The sequence below is a fragment of the Podarcis raffonei genome, chromosome 12 (genome assembly GCF_027172205.1).
Source record: "Podarcis raffonei isolate rPodRaf1 chromosome 12, rPodRaf1.pri, whole genome shotgun sequence".
NCBI classification, from domain to species: domain Eukaryota; kingdom Metazoa; phylum Chordata; class Lepidosauria; order Squamata; family Lacertidae; genus Podarcis; species Podarcis raffonei.
This window is the reverse complement of record NC_070613.1, coordinates 33,213,368-33,227,905: the sequence shown is the minus strand read 5'-3', so window position 1 is coordinate 33,227,905 and position 14,538 is coordinate 33,213,368. Positions and strand designations below refer to the sequence as shown.

The following is a 14,538-nucleotide window of genomic DNA, read 5'->3' as shown; positions in this document are numbered from 1 at the left end:
TTCGATTCCCCGCTCCTCCACATGCAGCTGCTGGGTGACTTTGGGCTAGTCACACTTCTCTCTGAAGTCTTTCAGCCTCAATCACCTCACAGAGTGTTTGTTGTGGGGGAGGAAGGGAGAGGAGAATGTTAGCCGCTTTGAGACTCCTTAGGGTTGTGATAAAGCGGGATATCAAATCCAAACTCCTCCAACATGAGCCTACCTGTGCACTGCAGCTACTCCTGAAATGATGGTGACTGTGGAGAAGGTCTTGTAGCCAAAGCCACACCACTAATGATCAACAGGGAAGTTTCAGTAAATCTGGGGCAACTTCAAGGTATGCACACACATGAAAAGAAAAATCTAGAGGCAAAAACAGCCCTATTTAACGGCATGGGATGTTGCGTTAATGGGTCAGGGGATGAACCTGATGAGTGGGTACAGGGAGAAGTAAGATTGGGTAAGCGGGGGAAGAACAGGAGAATATTATATGATATTATATTAGAATGGACCATTTCATTTCATATTTAATTTATATACTGCCTTTCTATTTTACTATACCCAAGACAATACAGTAGGAATAAGTCAGAATAAGTTGCTTCCTAGTTCATATCGAGAAGCTATTTTTTCAGTGTTCTAATGACAGAAGACAGAACTGTCCATAAACATCAATGGAAAAATGAAATAATTTATTTTAGTTTGACCAGACACCAGAGTGTCCACCCCAGCCTCCATTAAACCCCCCTTTAGGCGGAGGGGAAACAAAGGGAGCGATAAACCCAAAATAGACGGAGCCTGCTCAGTGGGCATGGGGTGTCAACTGATGCTTATGGGAGAAGGAAAACGAGAGAGAAGGAAAGAAGAGGCTGGAACCCACAACAGAAGCACTCCACACTGCAACGTTTTGTTGCAAGGCCCCACTTGTATATATTTATTTAGCCTTGGAATGAGATTACTACACAGGATGAGTCAGCGATGCAATAGGGTTTAGTATCCATCCAAAGCAGACACAATGGAGGAATTTCTGGGTTGAAACAGCTGACACGCACACATCCTAAGGAAACTATTCCTTAGAATTCTTTTTAAGCATAAGTTTACAACGTGGCAAGGAATTTCACCGCATAACATGCTGTGGAGTTTTAACAGAGAACCAGTGACAGTTCCAGCAAAGTAGATGGAAATGACATCTGGCATCCTCATGTTCGAAAGTCTGTATTTTTGGCTACCATCAGGACTTCCCTCCCACTTTGTAAAGCTATGAAGTGAAGCTTCATAAACAAAGAAGTGTGCTAATTCAGACTACATAAGACAGCAGTTCTTTCTGGGAAATAAGGTCCAGTCTACATAGTTCAGCTGTTGCATAATTGTTACCTTTACACATAAACACTGAGGGTCAAGACAAGGTGATCAGCACTTGCAGAGGAAACTGCAGATAGATTTATTTTTAACCAATAGTTTCATTGTAATAATTGAAAGCTTAAACATTTTTATTTACAAAGAAAACTACAGTAGTTTGTTACTATCAAAATCTCTGCATAGGCATCAAAATGTAACTAACCAAAAGAATTATCAACAATAAGAATGTAGCAAATAAATAAAATCCTAAGCAAGCTTTTAATTTTCCAATTCCTTTTTCTTTTCTTTTTTACCTCTCGCATCTTCCACAGAAACGCCCCAATCTTTGGAAATATGTAACAAGTTCTGTCCTCAAAACTTCACTTTGGTGCCAACTCTAATTATCACCAAAGGGTGGCATTTGCAATAAATGTTTCCTATGCCAAGAAAAGTTCTCAGAAAATCTTGCCCTTGGTCACACACAGCCATTCTGCTTTTTCTTTATGGCAGCAGCACCTCCTTATGTATGCCATTTATATATGATCCCCAAAAATTAATTACAGGAAAAGGTGCACCTCATGAGGTTAGGCATTCTACAAAAGGGGAACTACCACTGAGAAGGCCCTGACACAAGTTAATGTTAACAGGGCACCCCCAGTGACAGCACCAGCACCAAAGCTTCATCTGTCATTATAGGGTCCAAGATGGTTAACACTGGGGAAGTGCCTTGCTAGGTATTCGGGTTCCAAGCCATTCAGGGCTTTCTTTACATGCTAACATAAATATATTGATTTGTGTCTGGTAGCCACCAGTACACAGTTTTTAGGACTGGTAGCACACTTCAAGCTATACTTGAAGGCACTCACTTTTCAATGTTTATTTGTTTCAAACCATTCTTGGAACTCTTGTCAAAGACAATCTCAAGGCTTGAAGAAAATGGTGCTTTATTTCCATCTCGCACAAGAGTCGAAAACCATAACCAGCCGCTTAGACCTAATAGCTCTTAGCCATGGGGATTAATGTTTGTTCCCACACAGCATTGGCCAGAACTTATGAACTGTAGCATTCCAAAGAACATTGCTTCCTGCACAATGAACTGTTTCAAGAGCAATCCTCGTTGAAACGGAAACTTGCATGTAAAAGTGGTTTGGAAAGCTGGTTACTTTTATGCTCTGGTTTTCCCTTGCAGCCTTCTTGATACCCAAGATATACCCAATTATGTCATCAATTTCCTTCAATTACTTCACAAAGGGTTCATGGGCACCCAGGGAATAAAAGGTTGCAACAGTAGCTTTTGTATCACTCAGCAATGGAATCCAGCATTCATAACGAGGCTCAGAAGCACATGGTGGGAAGGGGAGGGGAGTCATTTGCTTAGCATTCTTTAGCTCTATGTGGTATAACAGGAGCCTGTCATGATTTATCGCTGAATAGCACATTTATTTTGCTCGCGAGAGAAACCTTTCATAACCTGCTCGTTTCTGAAGCGCTTCTGGAGTTATGAGATCTGAGAGCCCTCATAAACGTGTTGTCGTGCTGAAAAGCTCCAAGATAGCCATCTCCCTTCAGAACGTTTCTGTACCGAGAATTTTCAAACTCTGGATTAAAAACTTACAGTTACTGGAGAACGACACATTGGACTTGACACATCTGTCTGTAACACCAGCTATAGAAGAATCTTGTGACACTGTGCTGGCTTCTGGAGGAGAAAGTCATAGGTTGCGTTTCAAAAGAAAAACTACAAATGCCCTGGGTGGTGGAGGCGTTCCTAATAAAACAATACGGCAGCCATCTTGTAAAATGTTCTATCAAATGAGATCCTCTCAGGCACTAGCACTTTCTTAATTTAGACATTTTGTTGAAACCCAACTGAGTACTCCCTCAGCTTGTTATAATTTTAATAATAATACCTTTATTGTTATTGTACCTGTGTACAATGAAATTAAACGAGCCTCCCTCCCCCCACCAAACACTCAATCTCGTTGTACTTTGTGTGCTTATCGAACAACACACCACCTCGCAAGTCAATTTTGCTATGTTATTTTCCGTTCGACAGCCTAACAGCCCACGGATAGAAGCTATTTTTTAGCCTGTTGGTACAGCCGATTATACTTCTATATCTCCTGCCTGAGGGTAGAAGATTAAAGAGGTGATGGCCGGGGTGTGAGTCATCCCTGAGAATTTTTCTCTCTTTCCTAAGGCAACGATCCCTTGCGACATCATCTAGCGGACTCAATGGACAGCCCATGATATCATGTGCTATATTCACCACCCTCTGTAGAGATTTTTTGTCCATGGCTGTCAAGCCAGCATACCACACTGTAATACAATATGAAAGGACACTTTCTATTGTGCATGAAAAGAGTTCATCAATTGTTGTTTAACGTTATTCTTTCGCAAGACCCTGAGGAAATGGAGTCTCTGTTGGGCCTTTCTGACCACCTGGGTTATGGTGATTTTCCAAGTGATGTCCTCACTAAGGTAAACTCCCAGGAATTTAAATGAGGAGACTCTCTCCATACAGCCCCCCCCAATATACAACGGGGCAGGTTCCCCTCTCTTCCTCTGGAAGTCCAACACCATCTCCTTTGTCTTACTAAGTTAGGTGGAAGTTATTCTCTGAGCACCATGTAGATACTTTTTGAAGCTTCCCCCGTATGTTGTTTCATCTCCGCCTGCAATTAGGCCCATTATGGTAGTATCATATTGAAACTTAATAATTACTGTGGATGGATCTGATGATATGCAGTCATATGTGTACAATGAGCACAGGTAGGGACTTAGCACACATCCCTGTGGGGTACCATTAATGATGTTGTCTCCATGGGTGCTGTTTTATTAATTGTTGTTTTGCTCTTAGTTCATGTGTGTGAGAGTGTGCACTGTATGATGTTTTATTTTTTATAAAAACCCCCACCTCTATTTCATTTTTTGAAGAAGAAGAAAAGTGAGGCTATTTATTTTTAATAAATAAATATGTTAACTGATATCCAACTAAGATATACAGTGGTACCTCGCAAGACGAATGCCTCGTAAGACGAAAAACTCGCAAGACGAAAGAGTTTTTCATTTTTTGAGTTGCTTCGCAAGACGAAAGAGTTTTTCATTTTTTGAGTTGCTTCGCAAGACGAATTTCCCTATGGGCTTGCTTCGCAAGACGAAAACGTCTTGCAAGTTTGTTGAATGCATTGATTTTCAATGCATTCCTATGGGAATCCGTGCTTCGCAAGACGAAAAATTCACAAGATGAAAAAACTCGCAGAACGAATTAATTTCGTCTTGCAAGGTACCACTGTACAAAGAAGTAGACCCATCAAAATTAATGGACTCTTGAGTATGACTAACATCAGACATCACCCACTGTACCAAATGCTAGTCCTATTCTGAGTAGATTCACTGGAAATAATGGACGTGACCAACGAAGGGCCATTGGTTTTAATGAGTCTACTCTGAATATAGCATAGTTGGATACTACCAAGAGAATACAGCAATGGGAGATTTAAAAGTTAGCCCCTAGAAATGTGGGCATGCACCTTGAACAAGGGCTGGGGCAGTGGGGGAGAGAGCCAATATGTAGTTTTACCACTTTGCTATGACATTTCCCTCCAACAAAGTAATTTTGTCCTGTCTTCCTGACTCCAGTTCATACATTTTTATGAGCTGACATATGATAAAATGTTCCAACATACAATCCACATATCCTGGAGCAGATCTCACTGAGTATAATGGGACTGATCTGGAATAAATGGGCATTTAATAGTTATATTAAAATATGCTTTTTCATGAAGGTTCCTTGAAAGACTTCAGGTGTTTTCGAACTATGGAAACAATCACCACACTTGTTGGTATAACTAAAACAAATTTCTCATTGGTCCTTACAGTCATTAGTTAGAGCACTATGACAAATACCACCCTAGAAGATTTTATATGGTTATTTACCACTAAACTGAGATGTAAAACCAAGATCACAAAACAGCAATGCTACACCGCCCTCTAGAGGTGTTTCCTTTAGCAGTAAATCAGGTTTGTTCGTTGTTTTGAGAGCGAATCTGCAAAATTTTCTACCTTGCTATTTCACAACCCATAATTGAGAAATACATTTTGTGATTCATATAAATGGAAATCTCTTTGTTCCAGAAGCAGATTAAAAGCTGCAGAAAAATCAAAGCCGTGCTAGGGAGCATTAAAACCAAAGGAAAGCAGAACAGTTCTTAACCAATGTGTAAAACACAGAGGATTTGATGTCAGCTGAAAGAATAAGGGCAAGGCAAGGCTTTCTACAGAAGTGCTGCCAGAAGGACCTCTCAGAGGTCCAGATGGGCCCAGGCCACTTCCAACATTTGGGGCCCAAACCCACAATCAAAATTTAAAATGACAAATCAACACACGCAATCTAAATAAGGTGCATCTACACACAAACACAGTTCAACAACCAAAAGCTGCTTCACTGCTTGCTTCAGACTCACAGCAAGAAATAAAAATGTTCCACATCAAAGCAAGTCTGAGAACTAAACAAAGTAACGGGGGGAAATTGCACAGTTGAAATGTGTCAGATTCTCAGATATTCAGGCTGTAATCCTAACCTCACTTGGGAGTAATTCCTACTGAATTCAACGGAACTTACTACTGAGTAGACATAGTTAAGATTGCATTGTAAATGACAGTGCAAATGGCATTAAAAAAATATGGTTTGTGGAGCAGGACAATTTAGAACTTCCTAGCAGTATATGATTATTATCTGCATGCAAAGGACACACCATTAAACCTGTGCATTTTCTTCATGAAACTTGCTTTCTTGATTAGAGTCACATTCCATGACTGTTGGAAGCCTATAAAGAGTGGGAGAAAATCCCTGGAAGTGGGGCTTTTGATAGTACTAATGCAGAGTCAAGCTTCACATATGCATTTTTGTACACATTGATTGGAGAACTGCATTGCAAAATTCAGAGAATATTTTGAGGAATAGCTGTGTTTTGATTTATTGGTTTAAGAAGTGCAAATTAGGTAGTAGTTTCTCATTAATAACACTGACATTCTCCCCCATCTCTATGAGAAAAGTGAGCCTTCCTTAATCTCAGACTCTTTGAAAAGAAATCAGATAAATCATTTGTAACATCCGATTCCTATGATTTTCTGAAACATCTTACCTGAATTGCTATTCTGCCAACTGCAGATTTTGTACTGGTTCTAGAGTTGTTAAAGACCCTAACACATAAATTTTGACTCAGGCTAGCAGCAAGCTAGGCACTTACTTCCCTTGGCTCTCTCCATCATTAAGGGGGAATGACTATTCCAGCTTGTTTGGGCTTCTGTCCAAACTACCTCTTCACACTGGGCAATACAGAGAGCACCAAAGCAAGCTGTACAGAGTTTTAAGCAAATAGCCAATATCCTGTTACATAACAGAACCACTGAGCATTCCCTCTACTATGAGAAGGGACAAGTTACATTTATCAAGACGGCCATTTGATCACGAGTGATAAATAGTTCATACACAATTTAATGGGAAGTGGATACAACTTAAGTCAATCTTTTAAATATAAATGAGAAGCCTTGGAGGAAACCCAATCCCTCCCAAAGCAGCTTTGAATCTACTCCCCTTCAGCTCTGAAACTGAAAACCGTGGCGCACACACAGCTTCTGTTGAGATTAGCGACCGGTCAGGAGAGCATGGCTGCACCTGCAAAGTTGTGTGTTATGACATTGGTTAATAACCTGCATAAATCACAGTCTTTGGGAAAACAAATAAAATAACTCTCAGGGTCCTTTGACACAGGGTGGTTGGGGAAAACACCACAGTTTATTGTGGGAGCTGAACCATTCCAGACACGGCTACCTGCCTCCTTGTGTAAGCAGAAAATCAAGGTTCTCTACATTCACAAAGCATTTCTGAAGAAATGGGAATAAAGTCTGACATTCAAAGAGAAATATGCAGGGTCTGATCCCAAGATACTTTGGGGCAGTTGCTCTGTTCAAACCAGGCAACATTTGAAAATGTGTCAGACTTCCCAGTTCTATTCAGTTTCAAAACACTGTGTGTTTACTACTTTCTGACCAAGTTATGTTACTGTAAGAAATATGTGTACAGTCGTACCTCGGAAGTCAAACGGAATCCGTTCCAGAAGTCCATTTGACTTCCGAAACGTTAGGAAACCAAAGTGCGGCTTCAGATTGGCTTCAGGAAGCTCTTGCAGCCAATCGGAAGCCCTGTCAGATGTTCACATTCCAAAAGAACGTTTGAAAACTGGAACATTCCCGGGTTTCGATCGTTCGGGAGCCAGAACATTCTACTCCCAAGGCGTTCGGAAGCCGAGGTACAACTGTATAGGGTTAAACCAGACTTTCTACCTAAGGATAATATTGGAACCAGCTATGGTTGAAACTGCGGTGAGAGATCACTGGAAGTGGGACTCTTTTTACTGTAAACTTCTGCCATGGGAAGGCGGGGAGGGTCATCAGGATTGGAGCTGTGGCACCTGAAGACAGGGTTTAATTATTTCCTTCCATGCCACAATCCTGCTGAAAACTCACGTCCCAAAGCAGCTCTGGAAGGAAGCCCAAGGAAGCATCATTCCCTAATGTAATGGACTTGCTAGATGCAGAGAAGTAGCAGGAGGCACCAGATGGGGAACCAGATTTATCTGTTTATTTCTTTAACCTTATTACTTGAGAACTCCTAGCTAAACTTGATGCTACACTATACCGTAGGTAAAACAACACACGTAAAATAAAACAACACTTGTTATTTGTTTCTGTAAGTATACTGCATGTGGGTTATGTAAAAACTATCCAGCTTTTTAGGAGAAAAAAATAGAGAAGTCTTCCCTTGAGGTCTTGCTCACAAAGTATTTAAATTAAGGCTCCGAAGCTATCTGAACGCAAACAATAACTTCTAGGTCTCAGCACTTCTGTCAGAACTATCATTTGCTTTTGCTTTTTTTAAATCAACAAAAGAGCTCCCACAGCAAGCGCAAATACTGAAACCATTTGAATGTATAACCACACTGCAAAGTGCAATTACATTTTTGAATTTACTCTTATTGCATCTGTAATGCAAATGATTTGTCTCAGGGGGCTGCTCTTTGCACTTGCAGCGAAGCCGCTGAGCACGGGAAACGCTGAGCACAGCAGCAACATGATTCTGACATGGTGTGGCCGGCAGGGGGGGATGTAACACCAAAATAAAAGTGTGGCAATGGGAACCTTTGAAAGAGCAGAGAGATACAACTCTGCATTTATGAACGCAGATAGTTAACCACCCAGTTCAATTTTCTAAAACGGCAACAGAGATTTATTTTGCAACCTACTGTTAAATAGCGCTGAGGACGCTTTTTTTCTGGGGAAGTTTCTAAGGTTCCCTTTTCTTTTTCTCACACCCTGCTCTCCCAGGAAAAGGAATTCCACTTTGAAGAAGTTTTTCCAAATGTTCATCAATCACTCTGTAATGGTGGTCACTATCCTGCCAACCCCCTCCGCCAACTATTCCTCAGAATGACACCCGATTCTAGACACAACCTGGCAAAGGGGCCTTCCAACCACCCTTGCCTCTCCTTTAACTTCTCCTTTGCTGACTAGAAAGTCACTACAACTGTTGCAATACAACAAAACCTTGTGCAGGTGTGAGGCAGCTATGGTGACAATGGGTTGATTTCTCCATCTCCCAAAGCCACCAGGACAAATATTATTGAGTACACATGGCTTGCCCAGAGATGCAAGAAAAAAATAGACATAAAGAGTTGTATCCAATGTAGCGCTTAGCGGATCCTTCTATCAATGCATGGATTTCTCCTTGTGCAGCAGAACAACATGCCCTTCTCCTCCCATCACCTCCCCAAATCTGTTCTAATCCCTACAGTAGGACAAAAAAGGGGTTGGAAACTTGTTTGGGGAATGTGTTGTGCACAGCATTCCACCCACAGGCACAGGGGATTTTTCAACAGGGTTTTATAGCTCCCCACTTCTGATAGCTGTCTCCTGAGCTCAGAATAGAAACTTTGGTGGCTCTTAATGCTCACCCTTTATACGAAGGGAGGCCTTAGGACCCCAGGGTTTATCTCCAGTGATCTGAATCTAAGCCCAATAAAAACTCAACTCATTCTCTCCCTCCTCACAGCTACCAGCAGGTCTCCAAATCTCCCACGTATTCTGCTTATCTGGCTACAGAAGATGATGATCTACACTGCATCAGAGACATGAAGAACTGGAAAATGCTATTTTGCCATATAAACAGCAGCGGTCAAGTACCTTGAGAAGGGTACCAGTAGTACCAGTGGTGGGAGGATCAGCCTGTTGTGCCCTGGACCCAATATGACTCTGATTGACTTAGAATAAGAATAGTTCTTTGTCTACTCTGCCAATTCAGGTCAAGTCCTTTCATTAACATAAGCATCAAAAGTAAAAGTCCTTCCCTAGAGGATAGTTCAATCTAAATGCCAGTGGTGGGGGGTAACAATATATGGAAAGAAGTAAAGGGAGAGGCAAATGAGACAAGGGGTGACTGAGAGAAATTACAGCACTTAGGTTTGGGTTCAGTTGGGGAAGGGGACACAGTGTATCAAAGAAAGGGGACAAAAATAGTATCTACATTCTCTTCCCTTTTCTCTCTGCCACTAGCTTCTCATTTTTGGTCTAATTATGTGCAAGATATTTTGTTATGGAGAAACCGGGGGGGGGGTGAAAGGGAACGAGGCTCCTTGTTCCCCTTTCATAATTAGCTCAAGAGTCACCCAGATGTTTGCTAAAGGCTACAGAAGCATCATGAAATCAGTGCGACATCTCCGTGTTTCAAGATTTGCCACAGTTCACAACCAATCTGTCCCCACCCCACCCCCTCCGCACCCATCCATGACCACATGGCTGGCATCTGGCACCATGTCTGCATCAGCAGAGGCAGCTGGAGCCCTGCCACCGAGTCTGCTCACGGTGCATACCAAAAACAACCAGCTTGTGGGCGCTGGGAAGGAGGAACGGGGAGTCAGTAGACACTTACCAATACTGCACATTCCTGGAAAGGGTAGCCAGATAGCTGGTAGGCTGCCAAAGCAGACACGACACCGGGCACTCTGGCCATCCTGCTGAGAGAAGCTGCCGTTGGTTTTCGCCATTCTTGGTCCCTGCCTGTCTTAAGAGTCAACTTAGTGGTTGTGGTGCCTGACAAGGAGCAAAGTGTGGTTGTCTGCATAACGCAAGGGAAGAGAACTTAGCTGGGGTGTTCCTGAGGGAAGAGAGGAACTGGCTTCGTCAGGGACTTTCCCCTTGTGCTATGGCAGGGAGGGAATAGCTAGCAGTGTTTCTGAAGGACGTTGCAAGTACAGTGGTACCTCTGGTTGCGAACGGGATCCGTTCCGGAGTCCCATTCGCAACATGAGCAGAATGCAACCCACGTCTGTGCGTGTCATGATTTGCTGCGTCTGCACATGCGTGTGATGTCATTTTGCACATCTGTGCATGTGCGAGTGGCAAAACCCTGAAGTAACCCTTTGCGGTACTTCCGGGTCGCCACGGGGTGCAACCTGAAAAGACGTATCATGAAACAAACGCAACACAAGTTATGAATGTGGGGATGGAGGGAAGAAATCTGGTAGGCAATAAGGTGTAAGCCAGGGATAGGAAACTTTTTTTTTAAGCCTGAGGGCTGCATTCCTTTCCGGAAAGCCTTCCAATAACTCAGAGCCTCTGTACGCTTCAGGTTGTTTCTGCTCCCAGCTAAAGGCGCCATCCTTTCCTGCTGGCTTGTTCATGTGGGTAGATTCAGCATAACCCATTGTCATTCCAGTGCTGGATATAAAGAAGAACCTTTTTCAGTATTCTTTTCTAGGCAGTCTTCCAAAGGCCATGACCCTGTAGTGGGCAGCGCAAGAGGCAAATGTTGGTGGAGGCAAAAAAAGCAAATTTTACCACAGTGTAGTAGGCTAGTTTCTACACACACCTACATACCTCTCTATCCTCCACTTAGGCAAATGAGAGAAATTACCACAATTCGAGGACATATTCCAGTTAGGTAAACACACCTGGGGTGCAAGGCGTATCCATGAGAGGCATAGCCTGGGGTTGGGGGAGGTGTCACGAGGGGGAGTTCTGAGGATCTGAGAGAGAAGCTGGGGGGGGGTCACATTTTGTCCCTGAGCCTGAGGTTCTCCACCTCTGATTTAAGCAAAGTCGTGTTGTATATATTGCTTGCAATGCCTGGATAATCAGAGTGAGATATATGCATGCATTCTGACAGAGGGGATATATGGATGGGCAGGTGACTATGCCCTGTCTTCATGCAACTATAAGAAAAGAGCACTTGACTTTTCCAGCTTGACCTCTAGAATTTTAAAAAATGTGATAGGGAGATAATGACACACATTCTAAATGTTGCACACAATTAGCAACATGCAGCCTGCTGAGCCAGGAAATATAGCAGGATGTTCTAAAATGAGGCAGTATGAGAGGGGATATTTTTGTAAACTGCCCTAGGAATATGACTGAAAGTGGGGCTAAGGGGACTGGTGTGGGTGGGTGCAATGAATGGCATTTCAGGATTGGCTAATCCCCAAGCTTTTTATGCTACAGATTTCTTAAAGCCTAAAATCATTACCTTTGGAAGTTGGCAAGCTAGTTCTTTATCATTTACTTAATATAACGGTCAGCCTCTTTGATCAATGGATTAGAAGTTACAAATCTGCCAGACAATTGAAGCACTCTAGGGCTTGTTCCAGAGAAACAAATGGAACAGCTACAGGTTTTCTTGTCTTTCACTAGCATTATGTACGTGTAGCTGTGCAGCTTATAGCCCAAAACAAGTCAATTGGTTTTATGAGCTCTGACATTCTGATATACTAAAGCCACGGGTCTCAGTGCCCCAACATTCCTGGGAAAGGGCCTATGTACAATTTTGTTATGTCACTGAACAACCTTGCAAGTTCCAGAAAAAAGTCAGGAGTGCAGGAAGCTGCCATATGCCCAGGGCTTTTTTTCAGCCAGAACTCACCTGAACTCAGTTCCAGCCCTTCTCAGGTGGGAGCCATTGCCATTATAAGAGAACAGGGAAGGTATTCATTGTGAGTTCTGGACCTCTTTTTCTAGAAAAATAGCACTTTTTATACCAAGTCAAACTACTTGTCCACCTAGCACAGTACTGTCTACTTTGACTGGTAGCAACCATCTAGGGTCAAGCTACAAACTGCCCCAAGGTTGTTGTTGTTGTTTAGTCATTTAGTCATGTCCGACTCTTCATGACCCCATGGGCCAGAGCACGCCAGGCACTCCTGTCTTCCATTGCCTCCCGCAGTTTGGTCAAACTCATGCTGGTAGCTTCAAGAACACTATCCAACCATCTCGTCCTCTGTCGTCCCCTTCTCCTTGTGCCCTTTCCCAACATCAGGGTCTTTTCCAGGGAGTCTTCTCTTCTCATGAGGTGGCCAAAGTATTGGCGCCTCAGCTTCATGATCTGTCCTTCCAGTGAGCACTCAGGGCTGATTTCCTTAAGAATGGATAGGTTTGTTCTTCTTGCAGTCCATGGGACCCTCAAGAGTCTCCTCCAGCACCATAATTCAAAAGCATCAATTCTTCGGCAATCAGCCTTCTTTATGGTCCAGCTCTCACTTCCATACATCACTACTGGGAAAACCATAGCTTTAACTATACGGACCTTTGTTGGCAAGGTGATGTCTCTGTACTGCATGCTAATATATTTTCTTCCCTTTTTTAAAAAAAACATTTTTTATTAAAGGTTTTCCTTGCTTACGGAAGTACATGCATTGTCTATTTTTTTCATGTCGTAGAGTCTTTTCTATATATCAGTTGCATTCGATGCGAGAACTTAGTGTTGTATACAGTATAATCATCTTAGGTCCCTTCTGCACCACACAGTTAAAGTGGCAATATACCCCTTTAAACAGTCATGGCTTCCGCCAAAGAATCCTGGGAGCTGCAATTTGTTAAAAGTGCTGCGAGTTGTCAGAGATTTCCACCCCCCTCACAAAGATGCAGTTCCCAGAGTAGTTTAACAATAAATCTGGGGGGCTCTGGGGAAGCCATAACTATTGATACTGTTTTAAGTGTATACTGCAGGATGGAGCCTTAGAGTCAGGCAGCTTTTCCAAGGCACTCAGATAGACTTTTCCCCCATATAGGAATTCCACAGTGACACCAACTTACACCATTCATATTCAATGCATAGAACAATTAGTTTCAAATTTTCTAATGCAGGAGATGATGCTACAAGCCCAGGAGAACCTGGATGCTGTGTGTTTCAATGCGGCAAAAATGGTGCACTGCTAAGACCATAGATGTTCACAAAACAGGGAAGAAGGCATTCATTCCATCAACTAAAGTAAACTCTCACTCTCTCTTTTTTTTTTAAGGGAGTATTATGCATTTTTAAAAACGAATTTTCCTGCAGTATGTACCGCACTGATCACAGTCACATTGTATGTCTCCATGTGTGTGCTTCAAATATTACAATACAAAAAGGCATCTCTTCAGGGGGGAGAAAAACCACATGAAATTGGGTTGGGAGGTAGCCTGGGAAACACGATTACCTTGGCAATAACCTAGGGGTGTACTGCTTTGAGGGAGCATATTATTTCCCAAGCTAAAAAGATATGTATCTGCTTTTTAAAAAGAGAGTGAGGAAAGCTGCCATAAGGAACTGCAGGTTTCAGCAACGTGATTGGAAAAAGGCCTCTGTGTTCATAATTTTACTTTCAATGCCACGTTCATGCAGCAAGCAGTTTCAAATGTAAATATGCTTGAACAAATTCAGTGCCACAAAGGAGGGACTTTTTGAAATTATTGCTACCACATTATGACTTTATTTCACAAAGGGATTTGAAGACATTTAAAAAAGCCTTCTAGAAAAGCTGGGTTGGTTTCACACACACACACACACACACAGAGAGAGAGAGAGAGAGAGAGAGAGAGAGAGAGAGAGAGAGCTTTTTTAAACAAAACAATGTGGGATACAGAACGTGCTTATCTCCACAGCAGTCATTTGGGATAGAATCAGAATTTAAATAGGATGCAAGCAAAAAAAAAAGCTACTTTTCAAGGGATAAATTAATGTGAAATTTCTCAGGAGGAAAAATAAGAAGAAAAGGCAGCTGTTTGGTTTACCATATCAAAAAAGAAAGGAAATACTTGATTACACTGCACCCATGGTTTAAAGTTAAGCTAAGGCAGCACGAGTCTGACTGGTAAACATCATTTAGCTCATTCTTAAGAGGCTTAGGGAATGCC

At 42.3% G+C, this 14,538-nt stretch overlaps 1 protein-coding gene across 9 annotated transcripts in view; it reads right to left on the bottom strand.

Annotated features, from left to right (window-relative positions):
* The window catches only part of HDAC9 (histone deacetylase 9), a 472,213-nt gene that overhangs the window by 329,688 nt on the left and 127,987 nt on the right, over positions 1–14,538 (bottom strand). The window lies entirely within an intron of this gene.